This window comes from Monodelphis domestica, chromosome 1, assembly GCF_027887165.1.
Source record: "Monodelphis domestica isolate mMonDom1 chromosome 1, mMonDom1.pri, whole genome shotgun sequence".
NCBI lineage: Eukaryota > Metazoa > Chordata > Mammalia > Didelphimorphia > Didelphidae > Monodelphis > Monodelphis domestica.
In genome coordinates, this window is record NC_077227.1 from 6,869,235 (window position 1) to 6,897,005 (window position 27,771).

At 59.8% G+C, this 27,771-nt stretch overlaps 1 protein-coding gene across 7 annotated transcripts in view; it reads right to left on the reverse strand.

Moving 5' to 3' along the window:
* Positions 1-27,771, reverse strand: part of PTPRE (protein tyrosine phosphatase receptor type E) — a 112,927-nt gene that overhangs the window by 54,351 nt on the left and 30,805 nt on the right. For 2 of the 7 annotated variants that reach the window (XM_056795104.1, XM_056795085.1), the window contains exon 2: positions 19,611-19,633. The gene's annotated coding sequence lies outside the window, so the exon portion shown is untranslated. Of the gene's footprint in view, positions 1-6,316; positions 6,812-7,351; positions 7,447-19,491; positions 19,634-27,771 lie in introns of those variants that run through there. The other 5 variants (XM_056795099.1, XM_056795084.1, XM_056795086.1 and 2 more) reach the window with 4 other exon arrangements.

Genomic DNA, 27,771 nt, shown 5'->3' on the forward strand with positions numbered 1-27,771 from the left:
ACAGAGCAAGGGAACCAATGGACAAAGGACTTGGAAGGAACAGCCAGGACCCCCGAGGCCCTGGAACGGACAACACGGGGCCTTTGCACCGATGCTCACAGCCATGTTTCCAATAAACCGTCACTGGATGGATGGGCCACCGCCGGGGGCCTGCTAGCTTGGAGCTTCCCCGAGTCTGTGACTTAGGAAGCACTGAACACGCAGAGACCTGAGCTGTCCGTGTGCCCATTTCCAAGATGCTTCCTACAGCAACACCTTCTGTTCCACTGGGATTGTTTGTCGTTCGTTGGTGCACTTTGCCTTTCCGTCGCTTTCACTTCCTACCCAGATCCCCAACCCTCCCTCCCCAGAAAGAAAGACCCCTGGACCGGGTCGTGGCCATTCTGCCCCCTGCCAGCGCGAGGCGAACATTTCCATCTAAGCGGTCACGAAGCCGGGTCGATACACAAACGTTCTCCCTCGGGTCAGGGGCCGCTTCCTGCGCCAGCCTGTGCAGACGGCCCAAACCCTGCGGAAGTATTTTCTTTGTCCCCACGGTCGCTCCAGGACTGCTTCTGGCATGAGCGTGTGTTTGCTTTGGGGCTTTTTGAGATGCCAAACATTTCTGCAAAGGTGTCCACCCAAGACTTCGGGTAGAACTACCTGGAGGAAACCCTTGTGTCCCAGAGAGGGCCAGCTAGTTATGGAGCTGTTCAGGTGAGCCCCATCCCTGGAATGTGCTCGCTCCTCCCTCTGACCCATCCACCCAAGGGCTGGGCTCCTCTCTCCCTCCCTGACAGCCTGCTCGGTCCTTCAGTCATTCCTCAGTTACCTCTGACTCTTTGTGGTGGGGTCAAAGATATTAGAGAGATTTGTCACTTCCTTCTCCGGCTCATGAGGAAACTGAGACAAATAGGGTCAAGTGACTTGTCCAGGGTCATAAAGCTAGGAAGTGTCCGAGGCCAGAGGTGAACTAGAAGGTGAGTCGTCCTCATTCCGGGCCCGGCATCCGATCCCCTGTATCCCTAGGTGCCCCCTTTACTGGGTTGCTTTGTCAGTCTTTCTCTTCATTCACTTTATGCTAGATACACAGCTATGTGCCCCTGCTGTCTCCCACATGAGTGCGAGTGAGTCAGGATGCTTTCTTTCGTCCAGCCCCTGACATCAGGGAGGATCAATGCTCAATAAATACTTCGATGGAAGAGAGAGACGTCCGGGAGCCAGATCCAGAGTTGAGGGGACTTTGGAGCCCCCCCGGAAGGAAGTCCTGCTCGAGCCTATTTTCTAGTCCTGAGGTGGGTGGCAGAAGTTGCCTTTGATGAGCAAAGTCTGGCTCCAGGTGAGGGTCTTCTCCTGGGCAGGTGGGGAAAGCTCCCGGCGGCCTCCAGCCAGCTCTTCCTTCTCTAACCACCCACCAACCAGTCTCTCCCATCTCAGCCTTGCTCTGTCCAGGCCCCAGTGAAAGCTACAAAAACAATCTTTTACCGGTTACTTCATTTGGGCTCCTCTAAACCGCGCACCCCAGATACCGTCTGGACAGTTCTCCAGCCTCGTATTCCAAGTCCCAACAGCCCAGTCCAGAAGCTCCTCTCCTGCAGTGAATAACAGTCTCGTCTCCCCGTCTCCTTCCAGCCCATCCTAAGCTCTGCTGTCTTCACCAGCCCATTCATGCACTTAGCCCTTGCCTCAAACATTTCCAGGGGCTCCCTACTCCCTGGGGAGGGAATCTGCCCCTCCAGGCAGAGATTCTGCCCCCGAGCTCCGGGGGCCCATCCTGGCCTTTAGACTCCTCCACATCCTCAACTAGAGAGTGACGCAGGCTCTTCTTGGACCAAGATACCTCATCTCCCGACTCCGGGCATTGTCCCAGGCTGTCCTGAACCCCTGGACTGCCCTCCCTTCTCACCTTTGCCTCTGGCTTCCCCCAGCCTCGGCTAGATGCTGCCTCCACTGCGGTTTGTGTGCTCTCTGGACCCCGATAGAATGGGGGTTCCAGGGTGGGGGTGGGGGCAGGACAGTTCTTTGGACCCTTGGTCCTTGATCTTCAAACACAGGGAGACTTTAACAAAGGCCTGTTGACGGACTAACTGATGAGGAGCTGGATCCCAGAGTGGCCACGGGGAAGAGGAGAAGCGGATGGAAATCACTCAGGGTTTAAGGATTCCACACTGGCTTCTGCCACTCAAAAACCCCATCTGCAGAGTCCGGCTCTTCTCCAGTCCACGCCATGGCTCTGGCTCCTCCTCCTCCATGAGGGTAACCAGAGTTACTGGCAGCTGACCCATTTTCTCATGGGGTCCTGTAAATCTTGAAATCTCTCAGACTTGTGAATGTTAAAAATTTCCCCATCGGGGAATTCTTAATTGGAACAAATTCCCTACTGGAAACATTCCCCATTTTGACTGTGAGAACTCGCCAGGATCAGAAATGGGAGGACCTCTACTCCAACCGTACTTAAAACTGCTTTAGGGGAGAAAACTTCTTGCTATGGGAGGACCCCTACTCTACCCGTACTTAAGACTGCTTTAGGAGAGAAAACTCCTTGCTAAACAATGAAAGTACTTGGACCCATGCTTATAATAAGGCAAGGAGTTCTTTGAGCCAGGCCTGTTTTTAGAATGGATACAATGGGATGCTAGGTACCTAAAAGGGTCGGGCAAGTTTTCTCTTAATGAGATTAGTTGACTCAGCTGTGTTTTCTCTTGTTCAGACTTACTGAGGAGATTAGTTGACTTAGCAGGAATTTAGATGGGCAGTCTTTTGGAAAACGTCTACAGTGATTGGTAGATGTAAGGACTTAGGAGAGGTGACATAGGAGAAAGTTCCCTATATAAGAAAAAGCAGAATCTCTTGAGGAGATATATATCCTTTTGGAGGAATCCTTTTGGAGGATCTCTGATGAGGACCGCTTGGGAAGAATCTCTTGAGAGAGGCTCTGGAGAAGGGAAGCTCTTGGAGGACAATCTCTGAGGTCTTGCTGGAGCTCCTCTAAGGGGACTCTGTCCCTCTGGAGGCTCTGGAGAGAGGCCTTTTGGAACAGTCTCTGGCTGGAAGGCTCTCTGGTGAAGTCAGCTGAGATGGAGCTGGCCTGGTGTCACTAGAATCCTTGTTTAGACAGACCTTGTGGTGAGTGTTAAAAGACTGACTGATTCTCTCTCTTAAGACTCATGTCTAGGCCATATTGGCTTGAGGCCTTTCATAATTATTCCTTTCCTACTCTTTCTCTAATTCCTCATTATATTATTAATTAAAAATCTCTATAAAACCCAGTTGACTTGGGTATTTGAATAATTGGGAATATTTCCCTGGTGACCACCTTATATTTGATTTAAAACCAAGACACTGTAGTGAAACCTATTTTCTGTGGTCAAATTTACTCACCCTCTCTTATATCTATCACAATTTATATCTTCCACTATTTTAATCACTACAGTTTAAGACCTCAATCATTTTAAATCTCACAGTCCTCACAATGGGGGGGAGCCGGGCGCTATTTCCGTGGAGCTCAGAGACCTGATCCATGACACACAATTAACACGGCAGGCAGGATTTGAAGCTGGGACTTACAGAATACTTGTTGAATGACTGGATGGACAGAGCGGGTCTCCCGGGTGCCTGCAGGCTTCTACCTCGCTCTGCCTCCCCCTCTGGGACTCCTGGGCGGTGCTGGGGGGTATGTCTGGAGTCTGCCTCCTCCCACGATTACCCAGCAGCCCTCCACCCAGCAGGCATGTCCCACTGTGCCAATGAGCAGATGTTCAGTCCCCATATTTAGAGCAATCGGACTGGAGCACCCTGGTCGAAGCACCCTTGTACTGCAGCTCTGGAGAGCTCTCGGCAGTTCGGGGGGGATGCAGTGACTTGCCCAGGGTCACCCAGCCAGCCAGGATTTGAGTCCTCCTGACTCTGTGTCTGCAGCTCTCCGTGGTGCCACCTCGATGCCTGCTTCTGTCCTGTGTCTGGTGCCAACGTGGGGCTGAGTTGGGAAGCTGATGGTGGTTCCTGAGGCAGAGCCTCAAGCTCTGGGATTGGATTTTGGGGGAGCAGCGGAGCGCTGAGCACCGGCCTTAGTCCGCTCTTCCTCCTCAGTCTCTCTGCACAAAGTCAGCTCCCTGAGGGAGGGCTGGTCAGCTTTGTTTTCCTTTTTATCCTCAGCCCAGAGCCCAGTCCTCTGGCCTGGAGTCTGAACGTCTTCTCTGGCCTCAGTTTCCTCAGCAGTAAAGGCAGGGGCGGCGGTTTGGGGGTCCCCACTTTCCTCCCAGTGTTGGGCAGCACCGGCCTCCTGGCCCTCTCCAGCCTCCGTGGCCCCAAGGGGCTCCCCACTCACCGGGCTCCCTTCTGCCGGCTCCACAAGCCCTGGCTGGCCGGTTCTCCCCGGAGGCTGGGCTGCAGAGGGACAGGGCTCAGTCCCGCATGGGGATCTCCTTCCTTGGCCGCAGCGCAGCGGCACTCCACACTGGGAGTTCCCTTCCCTCCACAGTGCCAGCATTAGCGCCATTTGTGTGGGCGCTCCTCTGCCTCAGTCTGGGGTAGCGGCTAACATGCACCTGAGGGGAGGGGGTCCGCCGTGCCCTTCAGAGGCTGGTCCCAACCCTGAGAAGCCAAATGTGACTCTGGGGGGAAGCAATCAGCCGTCCTCACCTCCTGGGGGATCTCGGCTACTTCCCCAGCCCTTGCCTTAGTTTCCCCATCTGTAGAGGAGCCAGCGGGACTTCCTGAGGGGGTTCTGGCTCTAGATCTGGGATCTGAGACCCCTCAGAGGTTCCTTTCATCTCTACAACCCTGTCAGAGTCTCCTCTAAGGCCAGGATTTCTCTCCCACAGACAAGCTCTTCCCAGATCCTCCATTTATCCATAATGGCCGCCCCATGCATGCCCTTAGATGGGACACAGCCCTCCATTAGGACAGGGCACGACTCTCTACTGGCCTGTATTTGCATCTTTAGCACTTCACCCAGAGTCAGGCACGCAGTAGGAGGCCAATGAATATGAGTGGACCTACTACGTGCCTGGCACAAAGTGCTTACAGAGCACTTCCTGGGGAGCACACCCGGGATGCCTTGATGTCTCTTTGGACTGTTTTCCCATCCTGCTTGAGAACCGGCACCCCATCTATGCCCCTCTCCAGTTGTGACCTCCTAAAGCTCTGTTCTGTCCAAGAGGAGGTGCCCTTCCAGGCTTCCTGCTAGCTTTAATAAACATGCTCCATGTGGGCAGCTGGGCGGCTCAGTGGATGGAGAGCCGGGCCCACAGATGGGAGGTCCTGGGTTCCAATCTGGCCTCAGACACTTCCCGGCTGGGTGACCCTGGGCCAGTCCCTTGACCCCCATGGCCGAGCCCTCTTCTGCCTTGGAGCCAATACCAAACACTGCCTCCAAGATGGAAGGTGAGGGCTTTTACAAACAAATAAATAAACGAATAAATAAATGAAGCTGCTCAGTGGGCCGGACCCATGCCAGGCTCTGAGCATAGAAAGACAAAAGGAGAACGGGCCCACAGTCACATGGGTGGAACCTGAACCCAGGCCTTCCCCCGGCCGGCTCCCTCTAAAAGCTTCTTCAACAGGCCCTGCTAAAGCTAAAAGCCAAAACAGGATTTGTTTGCACTTTTGTGGTCAGCTATTTGAACCCGCCCACTTCACGGAGGACGAGGGCGAGATGTCCTCAGCTTAGGCGTGTCAATGGAGGAGAATTCTGACAAGTACTGTGGCTGCCAACTTAAAAATATTACGGCTCACGTCAAAGGGACTCTCAGGAGCTTTTCTGTGCAGGGGTGGAAAAGGAAGGGGCGGCCCTCCCCCTCCCCAGGACAGGGGGCTGCGCATCGCCCGGGCACACAGTAGGCGCTTGGCGGATGCTTGCCGACTGATCCAGGGCAGGCGGCCTCCTCGGGAACAACGGCGAGCTCTCCCATGGCCTCTCCGAAGCTGCCCCAGCTGCACTGGGCTCAGCACAAATGCCTGGGGGGGTGCCTGGTCCCAGGGCCCTTTCCGGGGGGGCCCAGAGTCCCCCCCCCCCCATGTGGCACGATCAGTGGTTAGGGTTAGACACTTATTCAGAACGCGAAGAATCGGAGCTCATTGGGCCCATAGAGGGTCTGGACCCTGGCCGAAGTGGCCGGAGTGGCCGGTGTGGCCTTCTCGGGCAAGTGACGGGCATCATCCCCGACGGCCCCCTTCCAAGAGGACAGACGGGGAAGCCTCGGGCCCGCCATGAGGCGCAAGAGCAGAGCAGCCCCACAGGATAGGAATAGCTTGAAACAGAGCTCAGCCGACCCCCGAAGAAGCCCACATTTCCTCTGCCCAAGAATGGGCCCTTTCAACCAATGTAGTGCCTAACCTTATTCTGGGCTTCCCTGGTAGGCCACCTCCTCCAGGAAGCCTCTCCTGACAGCCCCTCCCCAGACAATCTTTGTTTTCTCTACTTAAATGTGGTTGGCCCCCCCTCCCCCGCAAATCAACTGTTTCAGAACTCTGGCCCTCGGGAAGGCGCCTCCTACAGACACCAGGAGATGAAGAAAGGCTCTCGTTTGGGGTTTTCAGGCTTTTCCCTCTCCTAGGCCCCTGACCGGAGCAAAATAATATTATTAATAATAATATAAAAAATGAATGGCCTTTAATGGGGCACAGCAGACCCCAGAATAGGACTTGTGGGAAGCCCGGCCTAGGAGGGGGGCCGGAGGAGCCCAAGAATGGAGATCAGAGGCTTCACTGGGCAAACATATTGCCCCAAGGGGGTCTCCCAAACGGCCCACATTGTGGGAGGAAGCCAGCCTGCCCTCCAGAAGCTTCCATTCTCTCAGGATCTTTCAGCTCATCAGGACATCCTGTAGGGAATTCCTCACAGTACGGGGTGGGGGTGGGGATGGGGATGCATGTTCAGGACCCTCCCCCATTTCCCCATCCTGTGATGTTTAAAGAGCCCCCCCCCCCCCCAGCCCTCCCCTGGAGTAAGTTCAAACGCTGGGGCCAAACTGCCCCAGACATAAAAGCAGCCACATCAAAGAAGAACCTGGGGGGCCCAAAGGTGCCCCCAACACCTGGGGATCCATCAAAGGGGCCTCAAGGCAGCCCCATCTTTCCACAGGGAGACCCAGGGAGGAGCCCAGGCTGGGGAGGCTCCTGGGAGGCGCTTGCCTCAGCTGAAAGCCAAGCGAGCCCCTGGGCTGCTGCCCCCCTTCTGGACTCGGTCCCCAGCCTGGTCATTAGTTTCTCTCTCGACAAGCAGCCCGGCCATGGTCGGCGGCTCTGCAGATTTACGGCTGCCTCAGACAGAGCCGGGCCGGCTGGCATTTCCATTCCCAGCCCAGCAGCTCCCCCCGTGACTCGTCCAGTGTGAAACGGGAAGCCTGCAAAGCTCTTTCCGGGGCCGAACCTGCCGCTGACCGCCGGGTTTGTTTCTGAGGGGCTGTGAGAGATTCTAGCGCGGCCGCTAATGATTCCTGACTGCCCCGGGACTGGCGCGCTGCTGCCTGGTCCCTGAGGGCGCCGCCCGCGCAGGGGTTGCCATGGCAATGCTAAGCATCTCTAGGCAGCCTCGGGCTGCCTCCCTCCTCGCCGGAGCAGCCAACAGAAACCCAAGACAGGAAGCGTCCTCGAGCCGGGCCGGGCCGCGGCTTCCTCTAAAGGAGGGCCTCGACACCGGCCACTAACGGGCCCTGGCGGGGCGGGGCGGGGCGGCCAAATCCGAGCGTGGCGACGCCACAGGCCAAGGAGGGGGGCAGAGCGGAGATGGCAGCTCTCCCAGCCCGCTGCCAGCCGTGGGCGCAAATGAACAGAGCTGGCTCCAACGGGCAGCTGCAGGCTGGCACAGACAGTGTTTGCAGAAAACAGAAGTGGCATCGGGGCAGGACGGGGCACGGAAAACTCAGGCGGGTTTCAAATAAGGAAGAACAAGCTTCAGGCCATCTTTCCTTTCCCCCAGCTCGGTCATTAGCCTCACCTAGCCCATGCAGCCGCTCAATAAATGTTTGCTGCGTGCCTTTAATGTGACAGCTGAGTTCTACATCTGTACAGCTCCAGCTCCCACTGGGTTTTTATGAGTTCTCCCTCCTTCGCTCCCCCTCCCCTGTCTCTCTCTCTCTCTTTCCCCATCTCTTCCTCCTTGTCTCTCTCCCCCCCTTCTCTTCCTGTCTCTCTCCTTCCCTCTCTTTCTCTCTCTCTCTCCCTCTGTCTCCCCTCTCTCTGTCTCTGTATCTCTCCCTGTCTCTCTCTCCCTCCTTCTCTCTCTGTCTCTCTCTGTCTCTCCCTCCCTCCCCCTTCTCTCTCTCTCTGTCTCCTTTTGTCTCTGCCTCTGCCTCTCTCTGTCTCTCTCTCCCTCCTCTGTCTGTCTGTCTCTCCCTCCCTCCCCCTTCTCTCTCTGTCTCCTTTTGTCTCTGCCTCTGTCTCTCTCTGCCTCTCTCTCCCTCCTCTGTCTGTCTCTCTCTCCCTCCCTCCCCCTTCTCTCTATGTCTCCTTTTGTCTCTGCCTCTGTCTCTCTCTCTTCCTCCCTCTCTCTGTCTGTCTCTGTCTCTCCCTCTCTCTGTCTCATTCTCTCTCTCTCTGTCTTTCCTTCCTTCCTTTCTCTTTCTTTCTCTCTCTCTCTCCCTCTTCCTCTCTCTGTATCTCTGTCTCTCTCCCTCTCCCTCACTCTCTCTCTGTCTCTCCCCCCCCTCTCTCTCAGTGTCCCAGAGCCTCTGCGCACTTTGAAGCTTTGAGAGTCATTCTCTCACCTGCATTAGGCCTTAAAAATATTAAAATTCTCGATTCAGTCTTTCTACCTGAATAGGTTTCCAATAACAAGTGCTTTCTAGTGCTCAGCTGAAAAGGAGGGAAATGAAGAGCCCTAATTCAGGTCAAGCAGAACCAGGAAACCAGAGACAACCTTGGATATAGAGATGGAGTGGGGGAAGGGCTAAGCACAAAAAGGAGGGGACTTCGCTGGGCTTCTGCCATGGTGGCTTATCGTCCACTGGAGGCAAAGGAAAGAGAGCTGCCGCCAGAGTGTGCCCATCCAAAGGGGGTGAGGACTGGGGAGGACCTACGGGGGCACAACTTGAACAGACCAGGAGTGCCCTGGAGACAGACTTTAGGGTGAAGACTCAAGTCAATGCAAGGCAGAAAGAACTGAGTTCGAAACCTACCTCAAGCACTTCCTAGGGCAACCCTGGACAAGTCACAGATCTCTGCCTTGTCTCCTCCTGACCTCAGGCCCAAACTTCTAGAAACCAGAGCAAACCACCTCGGTGGCCCCTGAAAACAATGTGATGAGGGAGCAGAGAGGGCTGGCAGCCTCCTGCCCTTCCACATGTGGGGCCCACAGATTGCAGCCTTTGAGGTCATGGAGGGGACTTGGGGTGGGTCTGACAAGCCTGAGAGCTGAAGGTCTGAGCCTTGTGACTGCATCTGCAGCACAGGGAGCTCCTGTTGCCTGGCAACCCCGCACTGACTCTCTAGCTGCTCCACATCAATAACAAGATGCAGCATCACTTTAGGCCAAACTCGAGCCTGATCCGGGCATCTTGGTGGCTCATTTGTCCACATTGTTCCCAGGTTTCCAGCCCGCAGGGGCCTCGGAGCCAGGGAGCCCCTCCTGGAGTGGGGAGATCAAGAGCTCCCCAAAGTCTCACAGGCATCTCATCACCTGCCTCTCCAGTGAAGGGGTGGATAAAGGGTCCGAGGACATGAGCTAACAGTTTTTAAAGGAAGAAAGAATCAGAGAAAGGGAAGCTCCATGCTGGAGCACCAAGCCAGAGTCCGACACCTGCAGCCTGGAGCTGGACAGCTCCCTGGTGTAAAGACTAAATTAGTCTGGGGTTCAAATCTCCATTTTACTCGGGGTCTTCGTGCCACCCAGAAGGCTGGCTGCCTCCCTTGTGGCTGGAGGCGCCATGAAAGCAGGCTTCACTGTCTGTGGGAGCAGAGGTGGGAAGAAATCCAGCCCAGGGGACAGTGACGATCCCCTTTACTGTTAGTGCTATTATTGTTGGGATGGGAGCAGTGAGGCTGAGACGGCTCCCTCCACACTTGGGAACCACCTACTATGTGCCAAGCACTAGAGGCAAAAACAGAAGGGAAAGGCAGCCCCTGCCTGCGCCCAAGGACCCAACGATCTCCTGGGGGAAGCCACCACACAGGGCATGAAGAGGAAAGAGCTAGCAGAGGGAGCATTGGGGAAGGCAGGATTTTGGTCCCGTAGTGAGAGTCTGAAGCAGGATTTGAACTCGGGCTTTTCTCGCTCCACTGATCCAGCCTGCCATGGAACAAATCCTGGGGCTCCTTCTTAGTCTCGCCTAAACAAACAAATCGCTCACCAGGAAGACGGGATTCCCCCCTTTTCATGGGTGTGCTATGGCTGGGCTCTGCCTTTTCACTAAGATGAGACATGTTTAATGGCCAGGTTGCCAGGCAACATCCACCGCCTGTGATTTGGGCTGTTTTCTCTGACTCCTTCCATTCCAGTCATTGGATGTCGGGCATCCTGGAGGGAATAGCAGTGGCAAGGGCAGCTCAGCCGCTGCTGACAGTGGCAAGGAGCTGCTGAGGGGCGCCTCTGCTCGGGGCTGTCCCAGCCGGCTCTTCTTCCCCATTCTTGCTGCCCCTGCACTTTTACCCAGCATTCTCTGGGTTACGTGGTTCTCATCTCCTGCAGGGAGGCTTGAAGACACATTGGCTGAGACCCAGCTTTGGGGCTCTTTTTGAACTTGGCTCCTTGGTAAAGCGTGGCAGGGCTGCGTCTCTGGCTCTGTGCTTTGCTCGCTTGGCGGAATTAAGCCCTTTCTTACTCGCTCTATTGATTTATCCATTCTTAATCACCCAACTCCCAGTACCGGCCAAGAGAAGCCGGGCACGAAGAAGCCAAGCAAGACCCGATCTCGAGACCTCAGAGCTCGGATGAGGCTGATGGAAGCCAGCTGGATGAGGAGCTCCAGGGCAGGAGGGGAGTCAGGAAGAGCCGAGTTCTAGTCGTTCCTTGTCTCTTGCTAGCGGGGTAACCGGGCAGGTTCTAGCCTCCATCTCGGTTTTTTCATCTGTAAAATGGGGGCCATCAGAGCACGGCCTCCCAGGTTTATGGTGAGGATCAATGGAGATCCCAGGAAGCACTTTTCAAACTTAAAGAAATGCTGTCGTCACCAATTGGAATTATTACGGACGTCTCCTGTTCAGTAGCATCTCGGCTTCCCAACAGGGTCTCTCTGGGATGCTTCACTCAATTAGCCTAAAAAAGAGGCTGAAGCGTCCACTGTCCTCCAGAGTCACGCCGGGTCCCTGGGATTCTCTGCATTCCATTCCCTTTCCAGCCTTGGGGTCACTGTTGTCCTGATGGCTCCCGTCAGTGCATCCAAGTCTTCCCCTGCTTTTGAGAAGTCTTCCTTTGTCCTTTCTAATGGGGCCAGGCACGGAGAGCTCAGTCAGGGCTTGAGTTCCAGTCCTGCCTGTGTCCCTGGACAGGCCGTTCCCACGCTCTTCTGCACGGATTGAGGAAGCTGATCACTGGGAGCTCCCTATGAGGATGAAGTCGCATTTGGTTGTGGGAAAAAATCCACTGCATTCACGTGCTTGGCCATCCCCCCCCCCCCCCCCCCCGCTCATCCCCCCCCCCCAAACGTGAGGGTGAGCAAAGCCCTCAGGTGGGGAGGAGGGAGGCGGGAGCTTTGGTTCAAGACCTTCTTCTTCCTCCCTCATCTCTGCAGTTCAGGGCAGCGCAAGAAACACTGAGGACGGCAGAGAGGCAGAAAGGGACTCTGGGAGGAAAAAGCCCAGAGAGCCCTGCCTTGGAGCAGCCTCTCTGTGTGACCGAGGACCATCTGCCCGAAGCCCAGCGGCCCAAGCCAACAAATTACAGAAGAGTTGTTGCCCCACGTCCATGGGAGGAATGTCTGCGGGCTTCCTGCCTCAATGAAATTACAGATGCAGAAGAAAAAGAAAAAACCCATGTCTGAACATAGAAAGCTTTAGTCTTCCCTCCTTCCTTCCTCCCTCCCTCCCTCCCTCCCTCCCTCCCTCCCTCCCTTCCTTCCTTCCTTCCTTCCTTCCTTCCTTCCTCCCTCCCTCTTTCCCTCCCTCCCTGCCTCCCTCCTTCCTCCCTAGAGCAGAGTCCATTGTTTTCTTGCCTTTTACAACCACATCTGGGTCACTAGCTGAGCTAAGGCGGGCCCCCTTCCCAGAGAGTCAGCTCCCTGCCAGGCTGGCCCCAAGGGGATGGAGGAGGGTTCCAGCCCCGGCCATTCGCGAAGGTAGCCGCCCCCCATCACACAGAGCTTGTGGCCCCCGTCTGTAAAGGGAGCCCCGCACGGGGAGCCCCTCTGGGCCCAGGAGCATCGTAGCTGAGGCAGAAGCCCCATTCCCAGGGCTCTGTCTTCCTGATTGGTGCAGCCCCAGCTCTGGGCTAAGGAGCCCCGCAATCCCCTCCCCCTGGACCTGGCACAGAGCAGCCCCCCCCCCCCAGATCTTTCTGTGGAACATGAGAGAAGGCGCCTTCCGGGGGAAGGGGGACAGGGGAGGGGGTGGGGGAGGGGGAGGGGGGGCTTCTTCCTTTTTGATAGAGTTCCACCCTTTGGTGATAAACTCCAGGGAGAGGCTCTGCATAAAGTAGCCCCATCTCCGTCTTCTCTGCAGCCCACATCTGCAATTAGCTGCCAGGCCGAGTCCCTTCCGCACCCCTCCCACGTCTGCCCCCCCCCCCCCCATCACGGCCTGGTTCAGGTCCAGGCGAGCCTCCCAGCCTCCGATCAGGCCACCAAAGGGAGCCTCCCATGATCCATTTCTGACTTCGGCTCCAAACTCCTCGGCTGGCCTTCTGCAGCCTTCCCTAGCGGCGGGCCCTGGTCAAAGGCTCCGGCCTGGCCTTCCAGCGCACCCTCCCGCCATCTCGCCTTTGCCCAAGTCGTCCCCCACGCCTGGCACGCCGTCCCTCCTGACAGCATTGATCACGTGACAGACTATCATTACCGCAAGTGATGACATCATGCGCTGTCACACCTCCTATCAGCAGGGTGTGCACACTGCAGGCCGCTTCCCTGCACACGCGCGTGTGCTTTACACACGTGGGGGGGCCTCCTCGGGGAGGCTCTGCAGGGCTCGGGCAGAAACGGCGTCTATGCTGCGCTCCACATGTCGGGGCCCCTCGGTCACCCCTCAGCAGAAAGGCCCCCCGTCTGCCGGGACCCCCGGAAGCTCGAGGAGCCCCCCAGGACCATCGCTCCCCCCGGGAGAAGGACGCGCCCGAAACACGCAGCCGTGCACTTGGCGACACGACGGCCCGCAGAGCGGCTTCCCGGAGCCTCCCTGCCCTCCCTCGGCCTCCCCTCGACTGGCCGGGCAGGTAGTGAGGCAGCGGGCGCAGAGCGGGAAGAGGAACATCCCAGGATCGTGCCCATCGCGGACAAGGGGAGGCCACCGCAGTCCTCGCTCGCTCCCAGGAGGCTTTGCGGGGTGGGCGGCACCGCGGCCCCCACGAGTCCACAAGAACCAGCGCCGCCGGTCCAGCGGTACCAGACGAGGGCGGCCGCTACTGTCCCCTGCACAGAGGAGGAGACCGAGCCTCAGACGGCGAAAAGGAAAGCCCCCAGAGCAGGGGACGTCAGCGGGAGCATTCGAACCCAGCTCCGAGGCCCAGGCGCCACCCTCTGGCACCTGTCCCATCACGGCTCCCAGGCTGGCACGACGCAAAGCCTTTCCTTGTGGAACTGAGGCAGGCCAATCCCCTCCCCCAGGGAGCTTCTCTCTTGGAGCGATGAAAAAAGACGAGGCCGTCACGGAGGGAGCCCTGGGTTCAAATCCCACCTCCAGCCAGCCGCTGCAGCCAGGGCAGACCTTCACCCCCGGGACAATTCGGCCTTTGTTTCCCGCGGCCTGAGCCCGGGGGAGGGGGGGGGGCCGCTATGCCGAGAATCCGGGGCAAAACCCACGCGTGGCTGCCCGTTTCTGAGCAGCCGCTCTCGGTGCCAGCCGTGGCCCGTCGCCCCACTCAGCTGCTGCCTGGGGGGGGGGGCTGCGGGGAGGGGCTCACCCCCAGCCTGGAATCCGGCCCCGCCCCCTGCCCCCCCCACGTGCCTTCCGAAACCTCGTCGTGGGCCGGAACGAATCCAAAGGCGTCTCTCGGAGGAAGGAGATGCCGACTGGCTCTGCTGCCCGCGGGCGACTGCCAGCCTGTGCCCGCCGCGTGCCACCTCCCCCATCCCGACCCAGCCGCCTCGGAGTGGGCAGTGGGCCCTGCAGAGCCGGGGCCTCCCCTTCGTGTGCGAGCAGGGACAAGAGGGCGGAGAAGGGCGCCCAGGGGAGCCCCGAGGCTGCCATCCCGGCACCCGAACAGGAGGAGGGCTCTGGGGAAAAGGAGGCCCCCTGAAGAGTCTCGGGGTCCCCCCCACGCCCCACTTCTCCTGCCTCCCTAACTTGGGAGGAGCACGAAAAACAAGGCTCCCCGGTGGGTGCTTCTCGTCCAGCCTCCTCCCGGGCCATGAGGACAAGGAGGGAAGGCCCAGAGGCCGAGCTCCCGAGCCGGGGGCCCCGAGAGCCCCAGAGGCCGAGCTCCCGAGCCGGGGGCCCCGAGAGCCCCGGGAGGCCGAGCTCCCGAGCCGGGGGCCCCGAGAGCCCCAGAGGCCGAGCTCCCGAGCCGGGGGCCCCGAGAGCCCCAGAGGCCGAGCTCCCGAGCCGGGGCCTCAATTGTAGACATGCAAAGTCACGGCTCCAGCCCGGATCAAAGAAGGGGGGGTCGGGGGGGTCTCCGACTCAGAAGAAACCCTGGAGGGAAACCACTTTGCGGACCTGAAAGGAAGTACAGAGCCGGCGCCGGCCGGGGAGGCCACCCAAGGCCCTGCCCGGCCCTGCCCTGCCCAAGCCCCCGAGAGCCCCCAGCTGCGCGAGCCGATGCCAGCCAGCCCCGGCCCTGCTCGCCTCACCTTCCTGGCTGCTGGGACAAGGAGGCTCCGCGGCCGAGCTGGCAGCAGGGAATCCATCTCTGGGGGGCGGGGGGGGGCACAGGGGGGCACAAAACAAGCCTCTGCCCAGAGCGAGGCTGCCGCCGGGTTGCTGCCTCTCAGGCCGAGGCTCGACTTTATAAAGGAGGCTGGGATGAGCCTAAGTGGAAAGAACAGATCACGCCGGCAAGACTTGTGACCACCGATGGGCGCCCGTCATGGGCGCTCCGCCGGGGCCTCTTCCTCAAACGGGCCACAAACCTGCTTCCTCAAAGCTGGCTCGATGGCAGCAACGTGGGAGGAACCCCTCCGGCCCCTCCGGGCTCCCGGAGCCCCCAGGCCTGCTCCCGAGCACCAAGAGGAGACCCCCCAAAAGGTGGGGGGCAGGGAGGGAGCAGCAAAAATGGAGCCCCCCCCCAGCCCTGTGAGCCTCTCTAAAGTGGAGGACGTCAGTTGTCACTGTCAAACTGGAGCTGAGGACAGCTGGCTGGCTGTGTCTCTGTCTGTTTGTCTGTCTCTCCCTCTGTCTCTGTCTCCCTCCCTCGCCCCCTCTGTCTGTCCGTCTCTCTCCCTCTGTCCGTCTCCCCCTCTGTCTGTCCATCTCCCCCTCTGTCCGTCTCCCCCTCTGTCTGTCCGTCTCTCTCTCTGTCCGTCTCCCCCACGTCTGTCCATCTCTCCCTCTGTCTGTCTATCTCCTTCTGTCTGTCTATCCCCCTGTCTGTCCGTCTCTCCCTCTGTCTGTCCGTCTCTCCCTCTGTCTGTACGTCTCCCCCTCTGTCTGTCTGTCTCTCTCCCTCTCTGTCTCTCTCTGTCTGTCCGTCTCTCCCCCTGTCTGTCCATCTCTCCCTCTGTCTGTCCGTCTCTCTCTCTGTCTGTCTCTCCCCCTCTGTCTGTCCGTCTCTCCCTCTGTCTGTACGTCTCCCCCTCTGTCTGTCTGTCTGTCTCTCTCCCTCTCTCTCTGTCTGTCTGTCCGTCTCTCCCTCTGTCTGTCTCTCCCTCTCATCATACACGTCTTCCAAGGACTGTTCCTGCTTGTTGCTCTGCTGTGGATCCCTTTGGATAACCACCTGGTGAATGGAATGGAGGCGAGAGAGGGGAGAAGAGGGCGGGGGGAGGGGCGCCTTCCCGCTCACCGTCACCCCTTGTTTGGGGAGAAGGCGGCGCCGACCTTTTCTGACTTGCTTCTGTCCACGCCGCTCCAGAGCACAGAAGGAGAGGCCAGGAGTAGCCTGGCCCGATGGCTGATGACCATTTTCTAACCAAACACCCTCTACTGCCTCAGTCTACAGCCCAGCCCAGCTGCTGTGGGAGGAAGGAGCCCCCCCTGCCCCCAAGGCCTCAGGGAAAGGCTGCCCTACCCCTTGGGCCCAAGAGGAGAACTCGTGGAAACGGCCCGAGAGCCAGGCAGGGCGCCGTGTTGCAGCCCTCTTTCTAGTTCATGAGGAAGGCCCGGCGGGGACGCCCGTGACAGCGGAGCTGGAGGGGATCTTGGCGGGGCCTCTTTCTGACCAGCCCCCTCCGCAGAGGGGCAGCCGGACGGGCTGAGCTCTCATCCGTGGGTCCTGCAGGCAGAGAGCCGCGGCCGGCCTCGTCTCCGGCCATTCGAGGCCCGGGTCTCCCGGGACGCAGGAGCCGCCCCTGAGGTCACTACAGACTCTCTGGGCAGCCTCGGAGCGGACGCTGCCCCCTCGGCCAAGGCCGTCTCCCGAGAGCCCGGTGGTGCTGGGAAGCGGCTCTGTGGAGGCAGCCGCTGAGCGGTAAACACAGATTTTCCTTTATAAACACATCCATCTTGTAACAGCAGATCCGGGGCTCCTTCTGGCTCCAGGAGCCTCTGGCTTGCGTACAGCCGGAACAGCTAATCCTTTTCCTCGCTGGGGCTGGGGCCAATTTTCAGCAGGCGGAAAGACTGATTCCCAGAGTGGACTGGCCGGCTCGGAAGCAGGAAGCCGGGGGAGGGGGGGTGACTGTTCTCTGGAAATATTCCGAAGAGCACTCAGTGACTCTGGGTGAGTCATTCCCCCTGTTGGCTCTGCTGGAAACCAGGGAGCCCCATCCATGCATCCCCACGTTTATAAGGAGCAGTTCGTGTGCGCTGAGGGGCGAAGCCACCAAGACGGGCGAGACCCTCAAGAAGCTGCGCTCCAATGGAAGAGAAGGCACGGAAAGGAATAAGGGTGCTCACGTCCCAGAAGAGCAGGGAGAAGGCCATCGTGGAAGGGAGACAGCATTGAGGCGTGGGTTGTGAGCAAAATCTAGGCAAGTCCATTTTGGGCAGGGGAGTCCCCGCAGCTGAGGGAATGGAAAAGGTCTTCCATAAGAGGGGGGCTGACCTTGGGGTTTGAGGGAAGCTAGAATGTGGGGGCAGGACGTTGTAAAAATTAAAATTAGATCAAGAATAATTATTATTATTGAGGATACAAAATAAAGACCACGTGCCCATGGCTGATTAGCCATTTCAAAATCCCCACTCACCACGGCCACGCTTGCCAACAGGGTCAAAAAAAAAGGCGGGAACCTTCCCGTCCTTGCCTAATATCCCCTGCCTACAGGAAGTACGTAATGACAGGAAGTCAGTGGGCTCCTGGGAAATGTAGTTCTTGTCTAGGGTCACAGATTTTCAGTTATACTGAGATCCATGGAAGACTCGTCTTTCCACTGGATCTTGTAAACATAACCAACTTTGAAATTACAATAATTTGGGGATAAGAGGAAAAGAGAACAAAATCCGTGATTACCAGGCGCATTGACACAAAGCCAGTCAGGGGGCCGTGCCCTTCGGCATAAGAGTATACATACAAAACAAATGCATTCGACCCCACGCTGTTCGGATCACCACATGGCAAAGTTCACTCTGGATCTTCTGGTGCAGCGTGTGGTCTGGGCAGGCATCTTCATGGTGCCTTCTCCAAACAGTCCACTTTCTGGATTCGGAGAGGTGGCGTGTTTCTAAACCTAAACTTACTCCCCAAAAGAATTTAAACTTTGCATTTTAGAATACAACCTGTTTTTCTTTTGTTCTCCATTCCCAGCACCTCACTCAGTCTTTGGCAGAGCGTCGGACCTCAATCAAACAATATTCAGTTATGAAATACCTACTATGTGCAGGAACCAATAGTCACTTGCCAAGACCTACTATGTGCAGGAACCAATAATCATTTGCCAAGACCTACTATGTGTAGGAACCAATAGTCATTTGCCAAGACCTACTATGTGCAGGAACCAATAACCTTTGCCAAGCACCTACTATGAGCAAGAACCAATAATCATTTGCCAAGACCTACTATGTCCAGGAACCAATAGTCACTTGCCAAGACCTACTATGTGCTGGAACCAATAGTCACTTGCCAAGCACCTACTATGTGCCTAAGCCCCGAGGCTGCCAATACAGGCAAACGGCAATTGGTGCCTCGAAGGGGAGACCAGGAGTTGACTGAACAAACTGGCTCCCCACAGCAAGTTCCCAGGAATCCTCAGGGAGGCTGGCTAGGAAGGAAGTGGGGGAGGTCAGTCCTGGGAGAGGAGGAGGGGGAGGCCCCCGGCTCGGGCCGCCTCGTTTGTGGCTCCAAGAGTGCATGGCAGGACAAGAAGCCTGGCCGGTGAGAAGGGCCGGCCCGACGGCCCTGGGAATAAGGCGGGAGAGGAAGGCATCGAGACATGCTGAATCGACTCGGGCTCCCCAGAGCAGACGCGCCTTCTCGTGCCATCCTGGGGAGTCTGTCCAGCCTCCAGCGCTGGGTGAGCGAAGGGAGCCCGTCATGGCCTCCAGCCTCGAAGAACTCCTCACTAAGCCCGGATGAGCCCTGGCTGTGGCCCCCCAGACAGACAGACAGACGGGCAGGGGAGAGGAAGGCAGCCCAGGCTGGCAGACCAGACCCCGCGGCAGGCTGGTGAGGCCGATGGACTCCTTGAAAGGATGCTTTGAGGTTTTCGGATGTCCAACAAACGGAAGGAAATGGTCCGTGTGGGCAGAGATCTGGAGGCCGCCCGCTGGCCCATCCGAGCTCACAGAGCTGAAACGGAGCCTCTGATTCCCCGCGGACCCCCGTGAGGGCCCCCGAGTCGCAGCCACGGAAAGAGACAGACTAAAACGGCCCATAAAAATGGATTTTTGGGACCTCCGACCTGACTGTTTGGGCTTAATGAAGATTAAAACGAGGTTCTTACGTGAAGTCTCCTCGTCCCTCGCAACCAGACTCTGGGGCCGGGCCTGCAGCCCCTGCTTCGAGGCTGACCTCAGAGAGGTACTCGCTGGGTGACCCTGGACAAGTCACTTCCCCCACTGGCCTCCGTTTCCTCATCCGTCAAATGAACCGGAGAAGGAAGCGGCCAGCACCCGGGATCTCAGCCAAGAAGGCCCCAACGGGGTCCCGGAGAGCCAGACCCGCCTGAACGACGTACCCAGCCACGGCCCCCCATGACGGCGGGGACACAAAAAGGCTTTAGCGCGGCCGGTGTCTGGGCCCAGGAGCTCTTTTCCAGCAGTACCGCCCCCCCCCAACCCTCCCCAGCAGGCCCCCTGAGAAGCACTCCTCGGGGTGCCGCCGACCCCCGGCTTCCCAACGCCCCCCGCAACAGAGCCTCCCTGCGCCCCTCCCTGCCCAGCCGGCCAGCCCACCTCCAGCTTCTCCAGAGCACGCCGGGCGGACCCGCCAGCCCTCCAGGGGCTCCGGCCTTGTGGGGGGCGCCGCGGCTTGTCGCAAACAGATCCCAGTCCAGGCGGCGGCCGGTACTCACCAGGGACAGGAGGCGGCTTCTGCCTGGGGAAGAAGAGAGGACAAGGTGAGTGTTTGGGCCCAGGACCGCCATGCCCCGGCTCTGACCCTCCTGCCCTCTTCAGGCAGTGCCCAAGGAGGGGCTCCCGAGGCCCCCCGACCCTTCCTCTGCCCCCCCAGAGTCCCTCCAGAGCTCTGCGGGTCACAGGGCCCCCCCAACTTCCTCTGCCCCCCCAGCATCCCTCCAGAGCTCTGCAGATTATGAGCCCCCCCCCACTTCCTCCAGCCCCCCAACCCTTCCACCGGCCCCCACATCTCTCTGGAGCTCTCCGGGTCGCGGGGCCGGGGCCTCCCCTGGCTCTCTGATATGGGAGCCTAGAGAGTCTGCCCATCATCGGGGCACACTGCTTCTGCCCCCGTCTTCTGGCCCCAGACCCCAGCCTGAGCCCCGGCCTGTCCGGACATTTCCTGAGCCAGGGCAGCCTCTGGACCGCCCAGGAGGCTCCAGTCCCCCCCGCAGTGATGCTCCCTGTGGGCATCCTCGTGGAGAGATGCCGCTGGGGAGCCTCGTTCCAATCCTCCTCTGTGGGCAGCATGAGCCTGCCCCCCCCCCACGCCCTGATCTAGTGATTGGGGGAGGCCCAACCCTGCCTCAGTGGATGGCGGGAGAGGACGGAGGGCGGCTCCTTCCTTGGGGCTCAGGCCCGGTGCATCATGGGAAGGAGGGCCAGAGGAATCCCCCCCGCCCCTATCCAGCCCAGCATCTCTGAGGGCCTCGAGGCGGGGCACAGCCTGTGAGGTGCTGCCGAGCCCCACAGTGAAAACCTTCATCTTGTGGGAAGTTCTGGGTGTGAAAAGAGCTCCGGGATGGACGGACAGAAGAACGAGGGAGCGGCCAGGGCTTGGGCCCTGGGATGGGCGCAGCCCCGAACAGAGCAGCCGTGAGAGCCACGGAAGATCCGCAGCGGCCAAGGGGAGAAACGGAGGCCAGAAGGCCCGCAGGCTTCGGCCCGGAGCTCAGGACAGGGCAGGGTCTGCCTGGGGATGCCCCGGCGTGGGGGGACCCCCGACAGACCCGTCGTCTGCCCCCCCACGAGGCGGAGCTTCGGCTGACCCCGCCCCAGGCCGAAGAGCGCCCTGCAGACGGCTCCGCCCACGTGGGACAGAGCCGTCCAGGGAAGCGCCCAGCGCGGGCGCCCAATCCGCCCGGCTGCGGCTGCTTGCAGGCAATCGGCGAGGGCAGAGCTTCCCCTCCCCCCCCTCCCCGCGGCCGGCTCTCGGGCATGGCAGGACCCAAAGGGGGACAAGAGGAGGGAGAGCTCCGCACGGCCGGCCCCGCCACCCTCCTGCACGGGTTGGACGAGCTTCTTGGGGCTCGCCGAGTGAGCGCGGACGCCTGGCCAAAGAGCCGAGGACCAGAAAGGGGAGCAGGAAGCGCCCTCACAGCTCCTTGAGGGACCCGAGGTTTCCTGGGTGCAGCGATCTCTCCAGCAGAGCCCAGAGCAGCCGCCCGCCCTTCCCCTGCGCCCCCTGCCCGGCCGCCCACCGCTGCTCCCGGCTGGCCCTGCCCGATGTGCCTCTGGTGAGCCCCAACGCCTTAGCCGGAGGGACAGGGGCCACTCGGCGCCCCTGAGAACGAGGCCCCAGAGAGGGCCGTCCTCGGGTCTGGGGCGGATGTCTCCCCCTCCACTCCCTCTTTGGGCTCCTCTTGTTAAATGAAGGGCTCAGGGGACGGCCGGGTCCACACAGGGCTGCCCACGGTCCTCGGCACACGGTCCTCGGCACATGGTAGCTGCTAAATAAATGTCTGACTGTCCCAGATGTCCGTGTTAACGGATCAGCTCCACCGCGTGTCCACTGAGCTGCCGGCCCCCGTCTGGACCGCGGGTGGCTTTTCCTGGGCACCTCACTAGGACTCGAGGGTCCAGGGACCTCCTTCCGGAGGCTCTTAGAGGATGGCCCAGCCTTGGGGCAATCCACATCAGCTGGACACCTTGAGCCAGTCGAAGGCGGAGTCCCCCGAGGGCTCGGCCATTCACAAGGGGTGTCTCTTCACCCCCAGCCCCCATGGCAGAGGGGGAGGGAGCACTCCCGGTCTTTGGACTCAGCGCCCTCCCTGGGGTTGTTCAGAGCCCGGAAGAAGCTTGTGGCTCCTTCCTTGTTCTACCTACTCAAACCCCGCTTGAGGTTTGGCCAGCCCTCAAGCCCAGAGACCAGCGGGCTCTCTGGCCCGTGGCCTGGAGGGGATCATCTTCGGCCCCTCCCCCACATTCACTGCCCAGCCTTCCTGCACCTGCCAGGATCCTTCCTCAGAATTTAGGGATGAGACACGGATGTTGTCGATGACTCGGTGTACCGTCGGTGCGTTCCTCTCCAAAGCGACCAGCAGGCCGTGGCTTCAAGGAGCCCAGGCTTGAGCTTCCGTCCTGGATTTGCTCAGCGTGCCCCTGGTCTGGCTCAGGCACCCCTCAGTCCTCATCTGATCCTCAGGGAGCTGCCGACTTCCTGGACGAATGAGGAAGGGTCCCTTTAATCCATGAGTCATAGGGTGGCAGGACTCAGAGGGTCTCACACTAGATTTCCATCGACTTGTTTTTGCTTCCGTGACCTTGGCTGTATACTTTTCACAAAGGAAATCTGTCTTCCAGTCAACTAGGATTTATTGAGCAACGATTTTGTTAAATGCCGAACAAAGATAGACCAAAAAACAGCCCTTGGCTCAGGCAGATCATTGTCTAATGGCGATACCCCAGGCCAGCGATGGTGAACCTTTTAGAGACCTGCAACCCTGCCTGTGAGCCGCCCCCTCATCCCAGGCAGGGGAGGGAGGATGCGTTCCCACTGGGCTGCTGGGTGGGGGGACCAGGTGCAGTGGAGAGGGGAAGGAGAACAAGCCCCTCTGGCACACGTGCCATAGGTTCGCCCAGAAGTGCAAGCCTTTGGGACGTCCTGTGGGTCCTTCTCAGCCTACTCTGCCTAGGGCGTGTCCCCCAGAACTCCTCCAGACATGATCCAGCCCAAACGAGGAGAGCGGAACTCCTCCTCCTCTTGTCCCAGCTCCTCAGGCCGCCATGTCTTCCTGCTGACTCCTCACGATTCTAACCTCTTTGGTTTTCCAGATCACTCCGGCCTCACCCTCTCGTCCTGTGAGTCCGTGTGAAATGAGATTGCCGGAGTATGAGGCTTTGTATTAATCTTGGCGAAATTCGATGTGCTTCGATGGAGCCCCGGCATCTCCCCAGCCTGGCAGGGCCCCTCCGGCTGATGACTCTGGTTCCAGGGAATCCTCCCTGCTGGCCCAGCGGCGCCTCTCTTTGAGAAAGGCGCCACTTGGGCCTTCCAATCACTCCCCGTCATTCTCTGAACGCCCCGGAGAGGTCGTCTTCGGATCTGGCTACATCTTGAGCTCTGAGCAGCTCCCATCGTTCCTCTCGAGCCTGACCCCCCCCACCCCCAGCTTCTCCACAGAAATAGCTGGCCTCTCCCTGGGGTGGCACCCCCACTGAACCCCTTCAGGTGACACCATGAGGCTCAAGCTAATGACGCCGGGCTGCCTCGTGCTCCCCGCTTTCTGCTGAGAGACAGGACGGAGGCTGCTCCTTAGACTTCCTCAGCTGGGGCAGCCAGATGGCTCAGCAGACAGGAAGCCAGGCCTGGGGAGAGACGGGAGGCCTGGCCAGGGGACCCTGGGCACGTCCCTCGGCGGAAGGCAAGGGTTTAAGGGAGAAGAATTCCTCAGCTGCCGTGGCCTGTGGAGGGCTTGTTCTTCTCGTGGCAGGCTCTTCTCTGGGTTCCATCGTGGCCCAGGAAGGTTCCACTCCAGGGGGATGATGCCGCAGCAGCCCTTGGCCGGGCAGGCTCCCCACCACTAGCCAACGCTCTCCCAGACTACCCTTCTCCCAGCTGGGGCTCCCCCATCCCCCAAGCCTTTCCCAGGCTCCAGGCTTGGCCACGCTCTTCTCTTGCCACCTTGCTCGGGCCACGCTGGCTTCCTCCCTGTCCCGTGGAAGGAGGCTTCGGTTCCTGGTTTCGGTGGCTGCTCTCTGTGCTCTGGAGGCTCCTCACGTCCCGCCACGGGGCACTTGGCACGTTGGCAGCCTTGAGTCAGGCTGCAGCTCTCTGGTGGCCCCTGGCCGACCCGTCTGCTGGCCCTGAGCGGTCAGTCAAGGGCGCGCAGGACTTCCCGGGCCACTCGCCCCGACTCTCACATCCCATCTCCCCAGAAGGCTAACTGGGATGTGAGAAGACGACTATGACGGGGTTCATGGGGGTCAAGGAGGGAATCAGGGAAGGCTTCACAGAGGCAGTGGCATCCGCCTTTGGTCTTGGAGATGGCGGAGGGGCAGCGAGGAAGCTCATGAAGAGAGAGCCCAGCGTGGAGGTAGGAGGTCCTGGGTTCCAATCTGGCCGCAGACACTTCCTGGCATTTCACCCCCATCACCTAGCCCTTGCCGCTCCTCTGCCTTGGAATGCATACTTGGTGCGGATTCTAAACTGGAGGGAAGGGCTTGAGGAAAAGGGGGATGGCAGGAGCGGATCCCGCCGCCACGAGAGGCCGTCTCAGAATCAGGGGGACGGAGGCTCGAGCCCCCTCGCTGATGCCCCCCGGCTGGGTGCCCCACACTGGCAGAGGGCGTCCTCCTGGGAGTCCCTGCTCCGGGTGCTCGTCCCGAGGATCGTTTCTGTGGAGGGGGGGGGGCGGGGGGCCAGGCCAGCGCAGGACGGTTTGGCCGGTGTGGGGGCAGACGATGGGCACCGAGTGGACAAGGACTAAGCTGCGAGGGCGGGCCAGAGGCAGGCTGGGAAGCGTCAGGGGGACTCTGCGGAGCAGGGCGGCAGAGAGGCCCCAGCCAGAGGTCCAGGAGCCCCGGCCGGCAGAGCCTGCCACCACGGTGGGAGTCGGCAGAGGGCAGCGGCGTGCCGGCTGGCGGGAGCCTGCAGGGCAGCCCACGGGCCGGGTGCCACGGAGGAGTCCAAATGCCCGCACATGTGAGAGGGAGGACGAGAAGCAAATGGCGCTGGCGGGGTGCCCGCGAGGGCCAGGAGGGGGGAGAGGCCGGAGCAGGTGCCGCCCCAGGGCTGGCAGGGCTGAATGGGCCTGTTGAAGAGAAGACAGATGGAGCCCGGAGCCGAGCCAGGCCGGGGAGCTGCGCCGCGGACCCAGGCCCGGGAGCCCAGCGGGATGGACCCGACGGGGACGGGGGGGAGGGGGGCCGCTGCTGAGACGAGCAGCACCACGTGCTCCTGGGAGGCCCTCCAGAGGCCAACGAAGCCCATCACCGTCCGTCGTCAGGTGGCAGCCACGAGCGGGGCCGGCCAAGAGGGAATTCAAGAGAGTCTGGCCTCGGCCCAGAAGTCCGGCGGCTGGCCCAAGGCGGCCGGTAGGGGCTAGATTCAAACCCAGCTCCTCTGCCAGCCCCCCGGCCACAGGGCGTAGGCCGTGGAGTTTCCTTTGGACTGGGGTGAAGGGCCATGCGTGCCGCCCACTCTGCCATCCTACAGAGGGGGGAGAATGACGGGGGCAACGGGACAGGGAGGGAGGGACAGACCTTAGATCGGCAGGTCCAGGAGTGCTGAGTGATTAACAGAGGGCTGGACGGCTCCACCTGGAGCTTGGGCAAGTGAGGAAAGGGGGGGCTGTTCCCAGAAATCGGGCCTGAAAGGGGCTGGGGGTGAGGGCAGATGGACATTCAGGAGGTTGGAGGGCACCCCAAAGCTAAAAACTAGCATTGGCTCTAAATCTTCATGAGGTACCTACTATGTGCCAGGTACGATGCTGAGCAGCTTGCAAATATTCCTTCACTGAGGCAAGAAACTGAAAGTCATCCTCTAGTTTTGACCCCAGGAGGCTGCCCCAACTTGGAGTTCTCAATCCCTGGATTTTCCCCTCCTTAATTCCCTTTCACCTTTGAGGTTTCTTTTCTTTCTTTCTTTCTTTCTTTCTTTCTTTCTTTCTTTCTTTCTTTCTTTCTTTCTTTCTTTCTTTCTTTCTTTCTTTCTTTCTTTCCTTCCTTCCTTCCTTCCTTCCTTCCTTCCTTCCTTCCTTCCTTCCTTCCTTCCTTCCTTCCTTCCTTCCTTCCTTCCTTTCTTTTTCTTTCTCTCTGTCTCTGTCTGTCTGTCTCTCTCCCTCCCTCCCCTTCTCTCTTTCTTTTTCTTTCTTTCTCCCTTCCCTCCTTCCTTCTTCCTCCTTTCCCTCCCTCCTTCTTCCCTTCCTCTCTTCCTCCTTCCCTCCTTCCTTCCTCTTCCAAATCTCTTCATCCCAACCCTTCTCTGCCTGGTTTGGGATCGTGGCCCATTTGAGCTGCCTTCCTACCTCAGCTGTCTCCCTCCCTTCCCCCTCTAAAGCTTCCCCCCGTGCCCCAGGCCTCGGGCCCTTGCCCTGTTGGGGCCTGGCAGGAGGGGCGCCCCATCGATCCTGTGTGCCATCCTCCAGCCGGCTGGCTGCAGAGGGCTTTGTGCCCTGCCTGCTCCATCAGCACTTCCTGGACTGATGACCCCAGAGGAGGTGGTCACTAAGGCTCTGCGACAGGCCCACATCCCTGGAGGGAGGCCTCGAGCCAGGAAGTCCCTGGTGGAAGGGGCAGCAGACCTGCCGATGGGAGGTCCTGGGCTCCAACCGGACCTCGGACACTTGCTTGCCGAGTGGCCCGCACTGGCCGGCTCTCGGCACTCTTCTGTCCTGGAACTTAGACCGATTCTGAAAGGGAAGGAGCGGAGGAAGGCGGCCTGCGCTGACACCTCGGGCTGCTCTCCTTGTCCTCGGGCCTCCCCGAAGAGCTGGGCTGGGCCACAAGAGGATGAGCAGCTGGCTCGGCCGCCGCGGACGGAGAGGACTGTCCAAGCGGGGCCTCCCCTCTCCTGTTCCTCCCGGGAGCAGAGGCCGCCCAGGCCCCCTCCTTCGCCCTCCGGCTCCCCCAACGCTGGGCCCCACGTCGCAGGGTCCAGGCGAGGACAGGCCCTCCTGTCCCCCAGGAGAACTCAGAGCCCGGCTCGGGGAGGGCTTCCAAAATGAGCGCTCGGCTCTGTGGAGCCTCGGCCAGGCTGCCCCCGGGTCTCGAGGGCCCAGAACACAGGCGCCCCCGGCCCCCGGGGCTCTCCTGCAGAGGAATCGCCGCAGACAAGCGCCCATTTCTCCTTGGAGCGGGGATCGGATCCCTCCTGCGCACGGGAGAACAGTGAAGCCTTCATGCGGGAACAAGAGGGCCATTGTGGGCCGCTCGGGGCCTTCCATTCTGTACAACAAACCCAGCAGCCCAAGGGTGATGTCTGACATGGCATTCCTCGGGGGGACGCCGTGGGCAGCTGGTCGCCCCGCGCGCCCGCAAGGCTTCCTCCGGCCCTCGGACGGACAAGAAGGGCCTTCGAAGGCCCACCCTCAGCACGGGCAGAAGGGCAGCGGGGGGCATTGGCCGGAACCTCTGCTCCCAGAGGCTCCGTGCTGGAACCCCCCAAATCTCTGCCCCTAGCGGCCCTGTACTGGAACCCCCAAATCACTGCCCCTAGCAGCCCATGCTGGAACCCCCAAATCTCTGCCCCTAGTGGCCCCATGCTGGAACCCCCAAATCACTGCCCCTAGCATCCCCATGCTGGAACCCCCAAATCTCTGCCCCCAGTGGCCCCATGCTGGAACCCCCAAATCTCTGCCCCTAGTGGCCCCATGCTGGAACCCCTAAATCTGTCCCCAGCGGCCCTGTGCTGGAACTCCCCAAATCTCTGCCCCCAGTCACCCCATGCTTTATGGTCCCCTTTGTCCTCATGGCCACCTGGGAGGCGGGTGCTATTATAGCTCCATTTCACAGTGGAGGAAATGGAGGCAGAGACAAATGACTCAGCCAGGGCCACACGGCTAGTGAATGTCTGAGGCTGGATTTGAAGTCGGGTCTTCCTGACAGCTACCCAGAAACAAGGAAATTAAGAAGAGGGAGGTTCTGGGGGGACCTAACTGGGTCAGAGATGCCGAGGAGACCCCAAATTCGAGCTCTCCGATGGGGCTTGCAGGGCGAGGTGGAACGGGACCCTCTGGCCTCTCGTCCATCCTTCTATGGCTCCCCTTCTGAGGGCCCGTTTTATGGAGACCCCCAACATGGACAATTCCTACGACTCAGAACCGGAAGGGCTGTGAAGCCCCTCCATTGTACAGATGGGAAAACGGAGGCCCAGAGGAGGGAAACAGCAGCAGGGAG